Source organism: Cyprinus carpio, chromosome A15, assembly GCF_018340385.1.
Source record: "Cyprinus carpio isolate SPL01 chromosome A15, ASM1834038v1, whole genome shotgun sequence".
In the NCBI taxonomy this organism is placed as follows: domain Eukaryota; kingdom Metazoa; phylum Chordata; class Actinopteri; order Cypriniformes; family Cyprinidae; genus Cyprinus; species Cyprinus carpio.
Window position 1 is genome coordinate 28,825,661 of NC_056586.1, and position 10,000 is coordinate 28,835,660.

The 10,000-nt window shown below is 40.3% G+C and overlaps 1 pseudogene; it reads right to left on the reverse strand.

Annotated features, from left to right (window-relative positions):
* LOC109110050 overlaps positions 1-10,000 on the reverse strand; it is a 167,459-nt pseudogene that overhangs the window by 12,369 nt on the left and 145,090 nt on the right.

Below are 10,000 nucleotides of genomic sequence, written 5' to 3' on the forward strand. Positions count from 1 at the left end.
CCTAATACTCAGACATTATTAAAACTACTGAAATTACTAATATTACTGACATAACTAACACTACAGACACTCCTCATACTACTGGAAATTATCCTAGTTACTGACATTCATAATACTACAGACATTATTAAACTACTGAAACGACTAATATTACTGACATTCCTAATACTTACAGACATTATTAAGACTACTGAAATTACTAATATTACTGATACATTCCTAATACTACAGACATTATTAATACTACTGAAATTACTAATATTACTGACAGTTCATAATACTATACATTATTAATACTACTGAAATTACTAATATTACTGACCATAACTAAAACTACAGACACGTCCTAATACGACTGAAAAATGACTAATATTAATGACATTCCTAAATATCTACAGACACTCCTAATACTACTGACAATGACTACTCATTACTGACATTCCTAATACTACAGACATTATTAATACTACTGAAATGACTAATATTACTGACATTCCTAATACTAGACATTATTAATACTACGGAAATTACTAATATTACTGACATAACTAAAACTACACATATTCCTAATACTACTGAAATTACTAATATTACTGACATAACTAAAACTACAGACACTCCTAATACTACTGAAATTACTAATATTACTGACATTCCAATCCTACAGACATTATTACATTATTATAAATTACTACTATTACTGCCATTCCTAATACTATACATTATTCAAACTACTGAAAATACCTATATTACTGACATAACTAAAACTACATAGCCACTCCTAAATACTACTAACATTACTGATATTACTGACATTCCTAATACTACAGACATTATTAATATTATAAATAACTACTATACTGACATCACTACTACCTATACACATTATTAAAACTACTGAAATTACTAAATCTTACTGACATAACTAAAACTCACCGACACCCTAAATCTACTAAAAATTACTGATATTACTGACACTTCCTAATACTACAGACATTAGTTAATATGCTAAATTACTAATATTAAGACATTCCTAATACTACACATACCATACTACTGACCATTATTAATATCCTGAACATAACTAAAACTACCCCCCCCCAGACATTCCTACTCACTACTGAACTTATTAATATTATGACATTCCTAATATATACAGTTTAATACTACTGAATTACTAATATTACTGACATTCCTAATATATACAGACAATTATTAACACTACTGTAATTACTAATACTGACATTCCTTACTAACATACCTTTACTGAAATTACTAATATTACTGACATTACTATTTAGACCATTACTAATACTACTTGAAAAAATTAGTAATATTACTGAAATTACTAATATCTGACATTACTACTACTTACAGACATTTAATACTACTAAAATTACTAATATTACAGACCTTATGGACTGACATTACTATATATAAATTACTAATATTACTGACATTTCTAATATTAGACAATTACAAATAAGTACAAAATTATATTATTGAAAGTATATATGACATTACTAATGTTACTGCACAAAACTGGCATTGTAAAATTAATGATATTGACATTTCTGATTAGGGCTACTTAATAAAACACATTCATTAAAGGCTGTTACCATGATAATTTAAGTTTTCCTTAACTCAAAATACAAAACCACCAAAATTTCACCAGTACAAACAGAACACTTACTCGAACCTAAACTAATCTTTCGGATTATGACATCACAACAGAAGCACATTAATATATGGATGTCCAGTTGTTGCATTGTATTAACCTATTCAGCAGCTACTGTAACACAAATTAGCCAAATATAAAACAGAAATCATTTACACAAAGCCTTCAAGGCACCATAACACATTTTATTAATCAAGTGGACCTCAGGGACAAAATAAATCATTACATTACAAATGTGTTTTGAACTTTTATAATTCTGAATTAGAGCAAACTAAACTTTGCCTGACCGTAAACTGAACTAACAGACTGTAGAGTGTCTGCATCTGCTGTTATATGTTACACACATGAATTTACATTATTATAGTGTTCATGAATTATTGTTCATTTAAAACAGTAAGCCAGAGGGTGTTCTGAAAAACTGTCTGATCCTGAGTCGAAGAGCAGCTAAAAACCGTAAAAGTACACAAAGAGTACACCACACACTCACACGCAACGTACTCATACACACGCACACACACACACACCACACACACACACACACACACCCATATACACCACACACACACACACACACTGAAGTGGGCGACTATCTGAAGGTGTCTGATCACAGGGAAGGAAATGAAGATAATTACATGTTGCTGTTTGTTGTTGTGCTGAAGCCGGTAATGACTGCAAGAGTCCACTCTAAACGCATTATAAAACACACACACACACACACACACAACACACACACACACCTATCCCAAAACTCAAAGGACTGCAGTCTATCCCAAACTCACACACACACACACACACAAACAACATTCATGAACAATACTGAACCAACAAAGCAATGCTAGTCAAACGAATGAACACTAGCTCTCCGTACAGAGACCCACTAATGCTACACATATTAAAATCAGTTCATAACAACACTACCCATAATCCTGAAGAGAGATCCACCAATCAGAGAAAGTGCTGTTACCATGGAAACAGAAGATGTGACAGTGAGTGACATCCAGTCATGCAGTGACATATTAAAGTCGTCTCAATCCTCCATGAGTTTATGTTCTTACGTTCACTCATAGACTAGGAATATTTCTCCCGCAAGCACATATTGGTGAATATTTTGAACTAAACAGTAATATTCATATTTCGCTGCTGCAGATTCAACATTATTCCCTCATCATCACCTGTATATTTCTGACCAGAAGAACCTCAAACATATAGAAATCATCATAATGAAGATACAGTGAGCTTATACTGAACCACTGCTCATGCTCCTTCATCAATATTTTATTTTTACTCTTTTAATATGAACATCATCAAACCGCATTAACAATCATAACCAGCTCCAGACCTTCTTCAGTCTGCGGCCGAACAGAGCGAATGCTTCCTTTCTGTCTGAACTGCACACGAGAACAATAACCTGCAGAGTTTGATCGATTCTGAAGATGAATGACGTTTGGCTGTAATTTATTTTGTCAGGAGGCGTCTTTTATTTTGTGCTGCGCAGCAGAGCTGCTCGTATTAATCTTGAGGGAAACTTGCACAGCCAAGTGGATCTTCTCTAATTGTATAAAGATTTATGATTTTGCAAAAACAAAAACGCACCATACAATACAAAAGACTAATGAACATGTTCCTGCATAGAAAACAAGAACGGTGTTTTTCTCCTCCTGTGAGGTGCTGGGCATTAATCTCGCCTGCGCTTTGGCAAAAAGCCTTCAGAAGGCATGGCCACGGGCGACGGCAGAGCAGAAAACCTGTGCTTCACTAGCATTAGAGTGTGAACGCATGAGATCGTCACACCAGCACTCAGTGCAAGTATGTCATATCTGAGATATCTGAGCAGAAGTCCAGTATCTCATGCATGTGTTATGAGAAATGCAGCAAAACACACTCTCCACACTCTTTAAACACACACTTTAAAGCACATTTAAACGACTCGTCTGACAGCAGCGGACAGTATTTCTGTCCAAACTCTAGGACAAACACCTTCTCATCGGCAGAGACAGAGAAACGAGTGTGAAATGACTGCTGGGTAATTAAGGACAGCCAAAAACAAACACTGACATGTTAACAGGTCTGGATTAAATAACAAGCGTGCCGTTACACTCGTGCTAAATCAACACGCGCGCCATCTAGTGCTCAGCAATCACTACCAGCATATGATATGATCATATTAGATCATGAATTATTACAATGTCTCTGCCATCACAGAGATCATTAATATGACACTAAGTTTATTATTGGCATGTTGTTTAAAAGAATGATTCATTGAAACTTTTATTGATTTTACTCACACACTGCTCTGACTGTTTTTCGTGTCTTATTGTGCTTCAAATACACTTTTGTTTAACACAAACAGTCAATATGTCTAAAGTGAACTATTTAAGCATATAATCACCTGTGATATTCGCCCACTGGTCATCAATCCTAAATATCTTTCATTTTAATTTTCGCATTTGCATTATCTCACATTGGTAATGAGCCTCCACAAGCTTACATGGTTGCGGTTGCCAAATGTTACGAGTTTAAATCCCCCAATCGGGGGGGATTGATTTCTTTTAAATCAAAACATTTTCTCCCCAGTTTTTTCTTAACAATCTCAACCTGCCAACCATTTGCACATGATCTCTCTACATTACTTAAAACACGCTGATGAGCTGAAAATAGCAGCAAACATGTAAGTTTAGTGATCTCTATTGAGATATTCTGCTAAATCAACCAGTCTGTTCTCTTTCATGTGGTTGTTCGAGATAAACCAGTGAGCAAACCATAGATGAGTCGATTTCTCTTGATTTGTGCTTATGGCAGAGTGCAATAATGCTGATGAAATGTCAAAAATTTAAACCGTTGCGAGAATATGAGATGTGTGTCATTCTACTGTATTTCTTGAATGCTGCTGTTAAATAAACCTGCTGTAGCTGAAAAATGAAAGCCGGTTATTTCATCCATATTCATCCGCTCTTATATTGCATTTGTCCTATTGTTTGCATCTTTTTCTACTTATTTAAATAACTAAGATAAAATAGTGAAATAATATTTTGGTGATATGACCCCCCGTTGCTTTGACCTGAATGGTCTGTCATTCATTTTTATGTTTGTATTGTGTCACTCTCAAAGGAGTCTTAAAAACCAAAGTGAAAAAGAATCGTGATTCTGCCTGAAAAAAATCGTGATATGTTTTTGCCAAATCGCCCACCCGTGCATCCAGCTAATCATCAGATGTCTGATCTGAGCGCGAGCGGCTAGAGAAGAGCGTCCTCTCGCTGATGGAGTGAGTGGGAGGTTGAAGAGATGATGAGCTGTCATTGGTCTGACGGCCTGTCAATCACACAGCTCACCTTGAACGATGAGATAGACCTGTGACGTCTTGGGCTGCTGTTTGGTCTGGATGGAGCAGGTATACGGCCCCTCGTCGAACACATCCAACTTCTGTATCCGCAGACTGTACTACTCCAGCTGACCCTGAGTCACCAGCTCCACCCGGTCCAGAGACCACTTATCCTCACCCGCGAAGATGATGTTCGAGCGGTTCAACCAGGCCACCTTCGACACCTTATCATCCACATAACACCTGACAGAGAGACAGACAGCTTGGGGTTATTATCACACATATGACAGACAGGTCCAGATACACTCATGCCATCCTTTAACCAGATCTGAGCCCGTCATAAGTGAGTGACAAACAACCTTCAGACGTCACTGCGATGAACAAAAAAAGAAGAAGCAATTTTCACTCAGAAATTGCTAGTAAATTCACAAATAAATGTCAAGTAACAAACTGAGTTAAAGGAATGGTTCAGCCAAAAATGGAAACGTGCTGAAAATTCTCTCCTGATTCAGAACAGAACACTTTTTCACTGGAGGAAGTGTTATTATGGATTATTCTTAGTTTGAGTTAAAAACATCTTAATGCTGGATGGTTTCATGTTTTTGTCTTCTCCAGATGTTCACTGATGGACTGGAGTGCTGTGGATTACTTGTGGATTATTGTGATGTTTTTTTTTTTCAGCTGTTTGGACTCTCATTCTGACGGCACCCATTCACTGCAGAGCATCCATTGCTGAGACACTGATGCAGTGCTACATTTCTACAAACCTGATGAAGACACACACTCATCCTGATCTCAGATGATCCTAACCCTAACCCTAACCCTAATCTTCATCAAAATTACATTGTTGGCTCAACTGTTCCTGTAAATGAGAGAGAAAAAAAATTTAAATAGTATTTTCTTGTAAAACAAACTTAAACAATTTTAATTTTTTTTAATGTGTATTCACTGAAATCTTCAGAAATGGATGAGAATGAGTTTAATGATGAGTCTCGCATCAGTGTTTCAGTGTGGATCGTAGTTTGTCCATTGATTGTGGACATGAAGCTCTACGGATGAAGCGTTCATTCACGTTCACGAGCACATAATCAAAGCCGGCGTGAGAGAGAGACAGAGAGAGAGAGAGAGAGAGAGAGAGAGAGAGTGTGTGACAGGCTGGCAGTGTGTGAGGACTTCCTGTCCATGATGGTCTGGCTGTTTCTGGCTGATCTCCACTCATCACACTGAGTTTCCTCCAATTAAACCGCTGAGAGACTCTGTTAACCACTGCACCTGTCTCTCTCTCTTCAGCAGGGACTGTCTGTCTGTCTGTCCACCCCTCTGTCTCTCTGATGGGCAGCTCAGCGTGTGTGTGTGTGTGGTGTGTGTGTGTGTGCTGGACACTCGCTGTGGGCTCGCCTGAGGAGCCAGTGTGTCAGACACTAATGAGACAGACAGAGATTTTGCTGAGGCAGTGAGAGTGACAGACAGACAGAGCTGCAGTATGAGTTTAATCAGCTCAGGCTCCGTTTCTCACACACACACACACACACACACACACACACACACACACACACCACACAGGCATGTGTCGTTCAGGATTGTTCTGCTGCTCTCTCAGGTCTCGTGTGTCTCAGCAGACTCAGACTCACAGATGAAGCTGTTTCTCTTTTAAAGGAGACTCGCGTGAGACCAGAACAGCTGCTCAAGAGACCAGCAGAGACGGCTGAGATTCCTGCTGATCTACTGACGAACAAAACCTTCATGAAGACATATAGACAGCAGTTACTTGATCTTGAAACAGGTAAAATGTGTTTAAAAATCCACAGCTAACAACTATCTGTTCTCAGAATGTTTTACAGGTATATGCCTGATTCAACCGCCATCTATATGTCATCACACAATAAAAATCAGAATCAAGTATTCCACAGAGCCGTGTAATAATAATGTTTTGTTTGGGGCTGACATGATGACGTTAAAACGCTGTATGACTCTGAAACGCTTCCTAAAGTTTTCATAATGAATCGGATGCTCTGTGACCCGCAGATCTTCACATAAGTTTGTGTTTCACCGCAGCAGCATCACAGACACGACTAATCCATAATGGAGTTCCATTATCATCCACAGTGTAATGCATAATAATTATCCAAATATCCTTTATAAAAATGTTTTTAAACTCTCTTATGATGTATGAATCATATGAGGAAACGGAGGGTCTACAGCTCGTTCAGTGTGAGGCTTGACATCATACATCGTTAGAGTTTGATCACACGCTTCACAGTTCAATAAGAGTCGACAAAATATGATTTGAGAAAGAAATGTCAAGTTATTAATAGAATTAATTCAGCTCGAACTGGTAATACTGCAGTACTTTAGCAACAATAAAATAATTGTTTTTGGATTATTTGACCATCATAAGATGATGAATCTGTATTTGTTGAGCACTGGCCCTGAGAGTTCAGCAGTGACCAATTCTCAGCTGACAATAACATCAGCAGTTTTGTGAAGATGAAGGACGATGAAGGTTGGATTATGATGAGTGTTAAAGGTGCCACATATGAAGGATGTTGATGAGTAAAAACACTGACTGCATGTGTGTTACACTACACAAACCCCTCCATCACCAGCTGAATTCACAGCTCAGTGTCCTGAAGAACAGATGAGTGTGTTTGTGTTCACCATCTCAAACCAATCAACACAATCTGCCCAACTGCGTCTCTGTTTCTCTGATGATCCTTCACTGAATATCCTGCAGGATTTCATCAATAACCCTGAAGCTGAAGCACGTCTGAAGCATGTGCTGACGCTGATGTCACAGAGTTTCTCTGTTTGAGCACTTTCTGCCCAGCAGACACTCAATTATTAACACATATAGACGGACGGAGGGATGACATGACAGGCCTGATCCAGAACCTGCTGCACAAACATAAACAAAAACACATAAACTATTACAAATTCTATATTTGGTCATTTAAATAAAATACTGTATAAATATAAAATGAAGCAAAAATGAAAATCGTTGCCTTCTAATAAAGGTTATTTATCTTTCCATTGTACAAAAGGTTGTTTTGGGATCTCAGGAAAAAACACCTCCAACACACAGTGAGTCTCACAGATAAACACCACTGGTTTATCTAGTCAAAGGTGAACCCATGTTTTAACTTGTTCAGTTTACATCATTAACTCGGACCGGTCAAACATGAACCTCCTCTTCTGTTTCCGCTGAGGTGAACTCCTTCGACTCAAACACCCTACAGACACAGAGAGAAGGTCGAAGATATCGATTACCCATCAGGCATTTCTGCGGTTCGTCCAGCGCTCTTGAGGAACTGGACACCCATCAGGCATTTCTGCGGTTCACAGTGATTACGGTTCGACTGGTGGACGAGCGTCTGAGTGTCGGAGTGTGTGTTTGTCCGTGTCGGAGGGTGTGTTTGTCCGTGGCGGAGTGTGTGTGTTTGTCCGTGTCGGAGTGTGTGTTTGTCCGTGTCGGAGTGTGTGTTTGTCCGTGTCGGAGTGTGTGTTTCTGGTGTCAGAGTGTGTGTTTGTCCGTGTCGGAGTGTGTGTTTGTGGTGTCGGAGTGTGTGTTTGTGGTTCGGAGTGTGTGTTTGTGGTGTCGGAGTGTGTGTTTGTGGTGTCGGAGTGTGTGTTTGTCCGTGTCGGAGTGTGTGTTTTCTGGTGTCAGAGAGTGTGTGTTTGTCCGTGTCGGAGTGTGTGTTTCTGGTGTCAGAGTGTGTGTTTGTCCGTGTCGGAGTGTGTGTTTGTGGTGTCAGAGTGTGTGTTTGTCCGTGTCGGAGTGTGTGTTTGTCCGTGGTCGGAGTGTGTGTGTTTCGGTGTCGAGAGTGTGTGTTTGTCCGTGTCGGAGTGTGTGTTTGTCCGTGTCGGAGTGTGTGTTTGTCCGTGTCGGAGTGTGTGTTTGTCCGTGTCGGAGTGTGTGTTTGTGGTGTCGGAGTGTGTGTTTGTGGTGTCAGAGTGTGTGTTTGTGGTGTCGGAGTGTGTGTTTGTGGTGTCGGAGTGTGTGTTTGTGGTGTCGGAGTGTGTGTTTGTGGTGTCAGAGTGTGTGTTTGTCCGTGTCGGAGTGTGTGTTTGTGGTGTCGGAGTGTGTGTTTCTGGTGTCAGAGTGTGTGTTTGTCCGTGTCGGAGTGTGTGTTTGTCCGTGTCGGAGTGTGTGTTTGTGCGTGTCGGAGTGTGTGTTTGTCCGTATTGGAGTGTGTGTTTGTCCGTGTCTGAGTGTGTGTTTGTGGTGTCGGAGTGTGTGTTTGTCCGTGTCGGAGTGTGTGTTTGTCCGTGTCGGAGTGTGTGTTTGTCCGTGTCGGAGTGTGTGTTTGTGGTGTCGGAGTGTGTGTTTGTCCGTGTCGGAGTGTGTGTTTGTCCGTGTCGGAGTGTGTGTGTGTCCGTGTCGGAGTGTGTGTTTGTCTGTGTCGGAGTGTGTGTTTGTCCGTGTCTGAGTGTGTGTTTGGGTTGTGTCGGAGTGTGTGTTTGTGGTGTCGGAGTGTTGTGTTTTCTGGTGTCGGGAGTGTGTGTGTTTGTCCGTGTCGGAGTGTGTGTTTCTGGTGTCAGAGTGGTGTGTTTGTCCGTATGTGGTTGTGTGTTTGTGGTGTCGGAGTGTGTGTTTGTGGTGTCGGAGTGTGTGTTTGTCCGTATCGGAGTGTGTGTTTGTGGTGTCGGAGTGTGTGTTTGTCCGTGTCGGAGTGTGTGTTTGTCCGTGTTGGAGTGTGTGTTTGTGGTGTCGGAGTGTGTGTTTGTGCCGCTGTCAGCTGCAGTGAGGGATGCCTTCATTTCGTCCGAGGTCTCTGCACATCACTTTTGTCTGCGCCGCAGGTGAAATGACTTAATGTGTGGCTCAGATGCGTGTGGGAGCGGCTGCTATAGTGAAGGTGTTATCGCTCCGAATGAATGACAGACGCCCTGGAGATCTGACGCACACACCGCTGGAATTAGCATGAGCACACGTCTGCTGGCCACGAGAGGAGAAGATGGAAAAAACACCATCAGACTGTGTGTGTGTGTGTGTGTGTGTTTGA